Below are 12703 nucleotides of genomic sequence, written 5' to 3' on the forward strand. Positions count from 1 at the left end.
CAACATGGGTTAATTAAAGATAATTTTTCTCAAATGACATTTATTATCCTGAATGATTTTAGAAGAACTATAAAAACTGGAAAATGAGTAACAAAGTTTCAGTAAGTACATACATATCAATAATTACTTTAAGTGCCAATGGAATAAATGATTCAATAAAGAGACATAAGGTAGTGGAGTGGATAAAAGAGCAAAGCCCCTCTATATGCTGGGCTTCCGAAGTGGTGCACTAGTAAAGAAACTGCCTGCCAATACAGAAAATGAGGAAGATGTGAGCTCAATCCGTGGGTTGGAAAGATCACCTAGAGGAGGAAGTGGCAACCAACTCCGGTATTCTTACCTGAAAAATTCCATGGCCCGAGGAGCCTGGCAGCCTACAGTCCATGGGGTCACAAAGAGTCAGATATGACTGAGCAGCTTAGCACACATATCTATATATTGCATACAAGAGACTAACTTCAGATTAAATGAAGGGGGGATTGCAATATTCATATCAGAAAAAATGGGACTTTAAAGAAAATTTGTCTTCATTGCATAAGACAAAGGGTATTACATAATGTGAAAGGAATCAACACAAGAAGAGTACATACTAAAAATATTTGCTAACATATATATACCTAGGGCTTCCCTTGTGGCTCAGCTGGTAAAGAATCCGCCTGCAATGCAGGAGACCTGGGTTTGATCCTTGGGTTGGGAAGATCCCCTGGAGAAGGAAAAGGCTACCCATTCCAATATTCTGGTTTGGAGAATTCCATGGACTGTAAAGTCCATGGGGTTACAAAAAGTGAGTGACTTTTGCTTTGTATACCTAAGATAAGAGAAACTAAAGGATAAAGCAAATATTCACTTATATGAAGGGAAACATTAGCAATAATACAAGAACAACAGGAAATGTTAACAATTCATCTTCATCAATGGACTAATCATCTAGACAGCAAATCACCAAGGAAACAGTGGTCTTAAATGATATTAGAATGAAAGAAAGTGAAAGTGAAGTCACTCAGTCGTGTCTGACTCTTTCTGACCCCATGGACCGTAGCCTACCAGGCTCCTCCCTCCATGGGATTCTCTAGGCAAGAGTACTGGAGTGGGTTGCCATTTCCTTCTCCAGGGGATCTTCCCCACCCAGGGATCGAACCTGGGTCTTCCACATTCCAGGGAGACGCTTTAACCTCTGAGCCACCATAGTTGTACTTAATAAATATATAAAAACATTAAATTTAAAAAAAAAACACACATTTTTTGTAGTGCTTGTGGAGTATACGCCAGGGTAGATCACGTGATAGCCCAAGTAACAAGTACTCTTAAACTTAAAAGTATGGAAACTGCATTATGCATTTATGGAGCACAGTGGTATGAAAGCAGAAATCAACTAAAGGAAACAAAATGAGAAAAACACAAACCTATGGTGACTGAAAAGCATATAATTAAAAACCTAATGAGAAAATTAAGAAATCTAAGAGGAAATCAGGAAATATTTCTCAAAAAAAAAGAAAATGAGAGCACAAATTTCCAAAATACAAGGGATACAGCAAAAACTTATAAGAGTGATTTTAATACCAACACAACTGTACCTCAAGGAATAAGGATATTCTCATATAAATCACCTAAGTTACCATCCAAAGGAATTAGGAAAAGTAGAACAAAGAAAGCTCAGAGTCAATAGAAGGAAATAGTGGTAGAAACTAAATGAAATAGACCAAAAATTGAAAAGATCAATAAAATCGGGAGCTTGCTTTTTATAAAGGATAACCAAAATTGACAAGCCTTCAATCAGGCTCAATAGGGAAAAAAAGAGCTAGGGAAAAGAAGTAAAACTATCACTATTTGGAGATGCCATAATACCAGAAAATGACTAGAGTTTATCAGTGTGGTGATGCAAAGTTAATACACAGAAATATCTTGCGTTCCTATACACTCATTTTACTTCAAAAGAAAAGAGGGGGGAAAAAGTAGCTGGAGGAATTGAGTTCTCTGATTTTAGAGTATACTACAAAGCTACAATAATCTAAAGAGTATGGTGGTATCACAAAACAGAAATATAGATCAATGAAACGGGATTTAAATCCTGAACCAGGCACTTCTGGTAAACTATGAAAAAAGAAGCAAGAATATACAATGGAGAAGAGATGGTCCCTTCAAAAAGTGGTGCTGGCCAGTCAGAATGGCTGCAATCCAAAAGTCTACAAGCAATAAATGCTGGAGAGGGTGTGGAGAAAAGGGAACCCTCTTACACTCTTGCTGGGAATGCAAACTAGTACAGCCACTATGGAGAACAGTGTGGAGATTCCTTAAAAAATTGCAAATAGAAGTGTCATATGACCCAGCAATCCCACTGCTGGGCATACACACCAAGGAAACCAGAATTGAAAGAGACACATGTACCCCAATGTTCATTGCAGCACTGTTTATAATAGCCAGGACATGGAAACAACCTAGATGTCCATCAGCAGATGAATGGATAAGAAAGCTGTGGTACATATACACAATGAAGTATTACTCAGCCATTAAAAAGAATACATTTGAATCAGTTCTAGTGAGATGGATGAAACTGGAGTCTATTATACAGAGTGAAGTAAGCCAGAAAGAAAAACACCAATACAGTATACTAACACATATATATGGAATTTAGAAAGATGGTAATGATAACCCTGTATGCAAGACAGCAAAAGAGACCCCAATGTATAGAACAGACTTTTGGACTCTGAGGGAGAGGGAGAGGGTGGGATGATTTGGGAGAAGGCACTGAAACATGTATACTATCATGTAAGAAATGAATCGCCAGTCTATGTTCGATACAGGATACAGGATGCTTGGGGCTGGTGCATGGGGATGATCCAGAGAGACGATATGGGGTAGGAGGTGGGAGGGGGGTTCAGGATTGGGAACTCATGTACACCTGTGGCGGATTCATGTCAATGTATGGCAAAACCTACAGTATTGTAAAGTAAAATAAAATAAAAATTAAAAAAAACAAATAAATAAAAATAAAGCAGAAAAAAAAACAGGATTAAGGCTCTATATTACATTACTAAGCTAATTTAGGTGAAAGGTACAGAGAAGGGCAGATAATATATACAGTAGTCTCTCTTCAAAGCAGATACAGAGAGTCCTAACTTTGCATGGTAGCTTAGAACTACAAAAATGAATTTAAGTGTTCAAACCATGCAAAGAAATCTTAATAATCAACAGGGAAAATGATTTTTTTTCTGTGATCCTTAAACATTTTTGCTATAAAATTAAAAACTTTCTTACAGTCTGTTGTAAATTTTTAGGGAATAAAAAATAGTGAAATATATTTATTTAGTATGCTGTATTTTAAAACATTAGAAACATTAACACAGTATTTGTTAAAATATATATAAGGAGGAGTTTGGACAGTTCCTGCTTGTGTGTGCTAAGTCGCTTTAGTCATATCTGATTTTTTGCAACCCAATAGACTGTAGCCCTCCTGGCTCCTCAGTCCATGGGATTCTCCTGGCAAGAATACTGGAGTGGGTTGCCATGACCACTACGCCACCTGGGAAGCCCCTCAAAACTAGCGGAGACCTCACAGGAACCCGTCACCCAGCCAGTCACTCAGCTCACTCAGTTTGGTATGTTCATTGACACTCCCAGAAAGAGCTGGCTCTAAGTTTAAAGAGATGATAGATGAATTTTGTTTCTTGGGTCATTGTTCTAGAAGAGGTTATTTCTAGGGACTGAGTATATAAAATGAGATTCAACAAAAGAGAAAACTTAAGAATACTTTCAAAAATCTCTTTTTGAAAGCAATCTAATCAATGTTGATAAAGTGATTAATATCACTGTGTGGGAAGGTCTTCCCCAGAATATTCTTAGTTTTGTATTTATAGTGCTACATTAAACCATTTATCAACATGTATCTCCTGGTATTTGTCATCATGTTTAGTAGAACAAGGTAGTCATCTTATGCAAAGTTGATGTGTTCTTTGATAATATATTCAGTCATTTCAGAACTTCCACAGATATGTCCCTGCAATAAAGTTGATTTCTTTATTACAAAAAAAAAAGTGGTGCTGGGAAAACTGGACATCTACATATATAATTAGAAACATTACCTTGACACCCCAAGCATTCTTATTTTGAAGGTAGATACTGGAAATATGGCTTCCCAGATGGCTCAGTGGTAAAGAATCTGCCTACAATGCAGGAGACCTGTGTTCAATCCCTGGTCCTAGAAGATCCCCTGGAGAAGGAAATGGCAACCGGTTCCAGTATTCTTGCCTGGAGAATCCCATAGATAGAGGAGCCTAGTAGGCTACAGTCCATGGGATCACAGGAGTCAGACATGACTTAGTGACTAAACCACCACCACCTAACACCATAGACAAAAACAAACTATAAATAGATTAAATACTTAAATGTAAGGCCAGATAATATAAAAAATCTTAGAGGGAAGCATAGGCAGAACACTCTCTGACATAAATCACAATAAGATCTTTTTAGATTCATCTTATAGAGTAATGAAAATAAAAACAAAAATAAATAAGATCTAATTAAACTTTAAAACTTTTGCACATCAAAAGAGACCATAAAGAAAACAAAACAGCAAGGCTCAGAATGGGAGAAAATATTTACACACATAGCAGTTTATAAGGGATTAATCTCCAAAATATACAAAGAGCATGTGCAGCTCAATTTAAAAAAAAAAACCCAATCAAAAATTTCTCAAAAGACATAAATAGACATTTCTGCAATGAAGACAAACAGATGGCCAAAAAGCACATGAAAAAATGCTCAACATCAGTAATTATTAGAGAAATGCAAATCAAAGCTACAATGAGATATCACCTCGCACTGGTCGGAATGGCTATCATCAAAACTACAAACAATAAATGATAGAGAGGGTGTGGAGAAAATGGAACTTTGCTATACCATTGGTGGGAATACAAATTGGTATAGCCACTATGAACTGTGTGAAAGTTTCCTGAAAGGCTAAAAATAGAACTATTGTATGACCCAGAAATCCCATTCATGGGCATATATCTGAAGAAAACCATGTTTCAAAAAGATATTTACATCCCAGTGTTCATTGCAGCTCTGTTTGCAATAGTCAGGACTTAAAAGTAACTTAAATGTCCATCAACGTGCTTCCCAAGTGGCACAGTGGTAAAGAATCAACCTGCCAATACAGGAGACATGAGAGACATGGGTTTAGTTCCCTGGTTGGGAAGATCCCCTGGCGTAGGAAATGGCAACACACTCTAGTATTCTTGCCTAGAAGGTTCCATGGTCAGAGGAGTCTGATGGCTACAGTCTTTGGGGTCACAAAGAATCAAGACATGATTAAGCAACTGAACACATACACATTGGAATGTTCATCAACAGAGGAATCAGTTCAGTTCAGTTCAGTTGCTCAGTCGTGTCTGACTCTTTGCAACCCCATGAATCGCAACACACCAGGCCTCCCTGTCCATCACCAACTCCTGGAGTTCACTCAGACTCGCGTTCATTGAGTCAGTGATGCCATCCAGCCATCTCATTCTCGGTTGTCCCCTTCTTCTCCTGCCCCCGATCCCTCCCTGCTGAGGTCCAGCCCCGGTGGATCCAGGGTGATTCAAAGGTGAGGACGGAGTCGGCGTCCTTGGAAATAACTTATTTAATTACAGATAGAGAAGGATTAGAAAATTAGCAGAGAAAAAGAGGCTGAATAACTTGGTTTACATGGAATACCAATCACCACCTACATAGGCCGCAGGCATCTTCCTGTTCTCCCAAAGGAGAGGAGGCACTGAGGCCCCCCCGCCCCAGTCCCATCTTAGAAGCCCAGGCAAAATTAGCAGGCTTGGTGGGTACTCATGCACCAGATGGGAATTCGGCCAGAAAATAGGAGAGAAAAAGAGGCTGAATAACTTGGTTTACGTGGGATACCAATAAAATTCCAAGACAAGGAATTTGCACCATCTACGTTGGACCACCGGCGCCACTTGAATATCAGAAGGTGCCCCTCCTTGGGCTCCTTCTCACGTGGGCTTGAAAGCCGGGACAAGTAAGTAGACATGGTGAGCACCCACGCTCCAGATGGGAATTCAGCCAGAAAAACAGGGAGCAAGAAAGAAAGACATGGGGGAATCAGTGTTTCTGGAAACGGATCCCGATTTCTTTATTTTGGGGTCTGCTTATATACCTTTTGTTACACATAGGGATGAATACAGAGTCACGTGGGGGTCAGCAGTCCTGACCTTTATCAAAATCAGGTGCTTTACATAAAAAAATAGATCTTAGGGGTTTTACATCATCTTAATAAGGCCTGCTGACACTTTTAACGACCCTTTCTTTCTGATAACCAAAAAACTTATTTTTCCCAAGGGTGTTTTTTTCTTAAACCAGGCACCACCCTCCAAATAAAGTTGCATTCCTATAGGGTGAGGGTATGGTGAGTTACAATCAAGAAAGGAATTTATTTAACCCAAGGTTAACATGATTAATCTTAAAGGTTAATACTTATTTCTCCTATATGCTTAAAGGTTAATACTTATTTCTCCTATATGTTAGTTATATTCATTATAAGGGAAGGGAATATGGAGATTTAGCAGCAAACATCAGCCCAACAAATGAAAATCCTTTCACCACTGTTCCCCTTAAGATCTATTTAGTCTTAAGATAGTGATAAAGTTACATTTTTACATAGCAAGGACACAGTGATTTATAACAAAGTACAGTGATCGAGTACGAAAGAGAAAATTCATTAACTCAAAAAGTCTAGTATTGCTAACCTTAAAACTACTATATTTCCTTTTCTATATTCCAAATACATTGATTAATATGTTCCCAGGTGCCTAAGGATATGCAGGCCTGGCAGCAATCATTGACTCAACAACGAGAAAAGCCCTATGCTAATTAAGACTCTCAAAATACTCCAAAACTCTCTGCGCTATTTATGGTTGAAGTGAAGTGAAGTGAAGTCACTCAGTCGTGTCCAACTCTTTGCGACCCCTTGGACTGTAGCCTACCAGGCTCCTCTGTCCATGGGATTTTCCAGGCAATAGTACTGGAGTGGATTGCCATTTCCTTCTCCATGGGATCTTCCTGACCCAGGGATCAAACCTGGGTCTCCTCTGAGCCACCAGGGAAGTCCTGTTTATGGTTGAGAAGTAGTAAACAATCATGTGCATAGTGGCAGGATCATGGATAATCCTGTCACACAAACTAGTTTGCCAGCAGAGAGGTTTGACCTGAGACAACCTTGTCCCACCCAGGGCAGGGAATTAGCAGCAATTATTGGCACAACAAATGAAAAACGCTTCACCAATATAATTCCTAACCAACCCACTATACTAATAATTTCTAACTCCCCAAAGAATTTGCCTTTAGTAAGTCTAAAACATCTTGTGCCTCTCAGGTTGGGAGGCTGTGAACATTCACATGTGGCCGGATGAAACAGGCGGGCTAGATAACCTTCAGAGGAGTTCGTAAGTTGAAACACTCTTGTCACGCCCAGGAATTTTTATTGACTTGGAGCTGCACGTTTACTCCTTCTCTGAGAAACCGGTGGGGAACAGCCCCGCCTAAAGTCAGACGTGTAGGCTAGAGCATGAAACAGTAAAGTAGATAGACTCTGGTTTGGGGGGTAGATGCTCGGGAACAGGGGGTTTCCTGAGGCTTGATCATGCCTTTGCATATGGCAAGCCTCCTTTCTCATGACCTTTGCAATGGGCGGAGTTCCTCACGATGGCTCCTGGCACCTCCCAGCATCAAAGTCTTTTCCAATGAGTCAACTCTTCACATGAGGTGGCCAAACTACTGGAGTTTCAGCTTTAGCATCATTCCCTCCAAAGAAACCCCAGGGTTGATCTCCTTCAGAATGGACCGGTTGGATCTCCTTGCAGTCCAAGGGACTCTCAAGAGTCTTCTCCAACATCACAGTTCAAAAGCATCAATGCTTCGGCGCTCAGCGTTCTTCAGAGTCCAACTCTCACATCCATACATGACTACTGGAAAAACCATAGCCTTGACTAGACGGACCTTAGTCGGCAAAGTAATGTCTCTGCTTTTCAATATGCTATCTAGGTTGGTCATAACTTTTCTTCCAAGCCGTAAGCATCTTTTAATTTTATGGCTGCAGTCACCATCTGCAGTGATTTTGGAGCCCCCCCCAAAAAAGTCTGACACTGTTTCCCCATCTGTTTGCCCTGAAGTGATGGGACCGGATGCCATGATCTTCAGTTTCTGAATGTTGAGCTTTAAGCCAACGTTTTCACTCTCCTCTTTCACTTTCATCAAGAGGCTTTTGAGTTCCTCTTCACTTTCTGCCATAAGGGTGGTGTCATCTGCATATCTGAGGTTATGGATATTTCTCCTGGCAATCTTGATTCCAGCTTGTGTTTCTTCCAGTCCAGTGTTTCTCATGATGTACTCTGCATAGAAATTAAATAAGCAGGGTGACAATATAGAGCCTTGACGTACTCCTTTTCCTATTTGGAACCAGTCTGTTGTTCCATGTCCAGTTCTAACTGTTGCTTCCTGACCTGCATATAGATTTCTCAAGAGGCAGGTCAGGTGGTCTGGTATTCCCATCTCTCTGAGAATTTTCCACAGTTTACTGTGATCCACGCAGTCAAAGGCTTTGGCATAGTCAATAAAGCAGAAGTAGATGTTTTTCTGGAACTCTCTTGCTTTTTTCATGATCCAGCAGATGTTGGCAATTTGATCTCTGGTTCCTCTGCCTTTTCTAAAACCAGCTTGAACATCAGGAAGTTCACGGTTCACATATTGCTGAAGCCTGGCTTGGAGAATCTTGAGCATCACTTTACTAGCATGTGAGATGAGTGCAATTGTGCAGTAGTTTGAGCATTCTTTGGCATTGCCTTTTTTTGGGATTGGAATGAAAACTGGCCTTTTCCAGTCCTGTGGCCACTGCTGAGTTTTCCAAATTTGTTGGCATATTGAGTGCAGCACTTTCACAGCATCATCTTTCAGGATTTGAAATAGCTTCACTGGAATTCCATCACCTCCACTAGCTTTGTTTGTAGTGATACTTTCTAAGGCCACTTGAATTCACATTCCAGGATGTCTGGCTCTAGATGAGAGGAATGGATAACAAAATTGGTACATGTATACAATGGAATACTACTCAGCCAAAAAAGGAACAAATTTGAGTCAATTGTAGTGAGGTGGATTAGCTTACATCTTGTTATATAGAATTAAGTAACTTGGAAAGACAAAAGCAAATATTGTATATTAACACATATACATGGGATCTTAAGAAATGATATTGATGAACCAATCTGCAGGGAAGGAATGAAGATGCAGATATAGAGAATGGACTTGTGTACACAGTAGGGGTAGGAGACGGTGGGGCAAATTGTGAATGTAGCACTGACATGTATACACTACCATGTGTAAAATAGATAGCTAGTGGGAAGATGCTACACATATTTTTTGAAAATTTCCTTCCAGACAGGAAATGACTCTTTTAGGCCTCTTGTTCCTTATCTATAAATAGGGAAATTCCACTGATGTAATAGAATTGGTGTATTAATTAAGAGCAGCTGTGACTAAGTCCCAAGTATACATTTACTTAGCTCAACATGACATCAGAGGACCATAGGGACAGAAAGTCCAGCATTGCCCTGCCACCAGGACAGGGAGCTGTGATCTTTCAGGGACATCTCCTCCCAGGAATCACACATGGAAAAGGATATTTGAGAATCCACTGATCTAGTCTGTGTTGTACTCAGGGACATACATTTGACCCCTCACATGGCTGGGTCATCGAAAAAGCAAGAGAGTTCCAGAAGAATATCTATTTCTGCTTTATTGACTATGCCAAAGCCTTTGACTGTCTGGATCACAATAAACTGTGGAAAACTCTGAAAGAGATGGGAATACCAGACCAGCTGACCTGCCTCTTGAGAAACCTCTATGCAGGTCAGGAAGCAACAGTAAGAACTGGACATAGAACAACAGACTGGTTCGAAATAGGAAAAGGAGTACGTCAAGGCTGTATATTGTCACCCTGCTTAATAATTTCTATGCAGAGTATATCATGAGAAACGCTGGACTGGAGGAAGCACAAGCTGGAATCAAGATTGCCAGGAGAAATATCAATAACCTCAGAAATGCAGATGACATCACCCTTATGGCAGAAAGTGAAGAAGAACTGAAAGGCCTCTTGATGAAAGTCAAAGAAGAGAGTGAAAAAGTTGGCTTAAAGCTCAACATTCAGAAACCGAAGATCATGGCATCCAGTTCCATCACTTCATGGGAAATAGATGGGGAAACAGTGGAAACAGGGGCTGACTTTATTTTCCTGGGCTCCAAAATCACTGCAGATGGTGATTGCAGCCATGAAATTAAAAGGCATTTACTCCTTGGAAGGAAAGTTATGTCCAACCTAGACAGCATATTAAAAAGCAGAGACATTACTTTGTCAACAAAGGTCCATCTAGTCAAGGCTATGGTTTTTCCAGTGGTCATGTATGGATGTGGGAGTTGGACCATAAAGAAAGCTGAGCACTGAAGAATTGATGCTTTTGAACTGTGGTGTTGGAGAATACTCTTGAGAGTCCCTTGGACTGCAAGGAGATCCAACCATTCCATCCTAAAGGAGATCAATCCTGGGTGTTCATTGGGAGGACTGATGTTGAAGCTGAAACTCCAATACTTTAGCCACCTGATACAAAGAGCTGACTCATTAGAAAAGACCCTGATGCTAGAAGGGATTGGGGGCAGGATGAGAAGGGGACGACAGAGGCTGAAAGGGTTAGATGGCATCACCGACTCAATGGACATAGGTTTGGGTGGACTCCAGGAGTTGGTGATGGACAGGGAGGCCTAGCATCCTGCAGTTCATGGGGTCACAAAGAGTTGGACACGACTGAGCGACTGAACTGAACTGAACTGAACTGAATGCTATTTAAAGATAAATTATTCTTTAAAATCTATTCTTATCTCCCTTATGTAATTAGCAATATACAGCTATTTTTCATCTGTGGATGTGAATTAATTTCTGAAAGTAGGAAATCTTCACAGAGAAATCAATAAATGTTAATGAAACTAGATATCTTAATAAAGTTAAATATTTGATTTAAATAGATAATTTGAAATAAAGAATTCAAGACATACATATTTCAACTTCCACAGTAGGACTGAAGAATTGCAAGTCTCACTGAGGATCTGATTTTTGCAAACATGTGTATTTATTCAGCTCTAGGAAATTTTCCATTTTATAGTACTCTTTGAAATAATCTTTATTTTTTCAGAAATTTTGATTGACTTGCTATTATTTTAATTTGCATTTCTCTAATAATTAGTGATGTTGTGCATTTCTTCATGTGCCTGACAGTCGTCTGTATCTCTTCTCTGGGAAAATACTCAGGTGTTCTGCCCATTTTTCAATCAGGTTTTTTTTAATATTAAGATGTATGAGCTGTTTATATATTTTGAATATTAACTCCTTATTGGTCACAGTACTTGCAAAGATTTTCACCCATTCACTTGATTATCTTTTCAGTTTGTCAATGGTTACTTTTCTATAAAAGTTCTTTTAAGTTTATTTAGGCCTAGTTGTTAATTTTTGTTTTTTCATTTTTTAAGCATTAGAAGGCAGATCCCCAAAAGAAAATAGAGACATTACTTTGCCAACAAAGGTCCGTCTAGTCAAGGCTACAGTTTTTCCAATAATCATGTATGGATATGAGAGTTGGACTATAAAGAAAGCTGAGCACCAAAGAACTTATGATTTTGAACTGTAGTGCTGGAGAAGACTCTTGAGAGTCCCTTGGACTGCAAGGAGATCCTACCAGTCCATCCTAAAGGAGATCAGTCCTGAGTGTTCACTGAAAGGACTGATGTTGAAGTTGAAACTCCAATACTTTGGCCACCTGATGCAAAGAACTGACTCATTTGAAAAGACTCTGATGATGGGAAAGATTGAAGGCAGGAGGAGAAGGGAACAACCTAGGATGAGATGGTTGGATGGCATCACTGACTCAATGGACATGAGTTTGGGTAAACTCTTGGAGTTGGTGATGGACAGGGAGGCCTGTGTGCTGCAGTCCATGGGGTGGCAAAGAGTCAGATATGACTGAGCAACTGAACTGAGCTGAACTGATGTCAAAGAATATTATGCTTATGTTCTCTTCTAGGATTGTGTGTGTGTGTGTGTGTGTGGTCTTACCTTTAGAATTTTAAGCTATTATGAGTTTGTTTTTGTGTATGGTTTGAGGGACTATTTTAATCTTATATTTTTACATGTCACTGTCCAGTTTTCCCAGCACGGTTTGTTGAAAAAATTGTATTTTATTATCTCCTTTGTCTTTAATTGAGTATAGATGTGTTGGTTCATTTCTGGACTCTTTATTCTGTTCCACTGATATGTATCAGATTTCTGTAGCTTCATTGTAGTCTAGTCAGGAAGGGTGATAACCCCAGCTTTATTCTTTTTTCTCAGGATTGCTTCATCAATTCATTCTTTTGTGATTCCATATGAATTTTAAGATTATTTTCCCTAGTTCTGTGAAAAACATACTGGATACTTTGATAGAGATTGCATTATATCTGGATATTCTTTAGGTTTTTTGACACTTTAATAATATAAATTCTTTCAATCCTTATCAAAATGCTCATGACATTCACAGAACTAGAACAAATAATTCTAAAATTTATGTGGAAGTAAAAAGATAAAGAAGCTGAATATCATTCAGCCATGAGAAAGAATGAATATCTTACCACTTACAAC

The sequence above is a fragment of the Oryx dammah genome, unplaced genomic scaffold (genome assembly GCF_014754425.2).
Source record: "Oryx dammah isolate SB20612 unplaced genomic scaffold, SCBI_Odam_1.1 HiC_scaffold_5, whole genome shotgun sequence".
NCBI classification, from domain to species: domain Eukaryota; kingdom Metazoa; phylum Chordata; class Mammalia; order Artiodactyla; family Bovidae; genus Oryx; species Oryx dammah.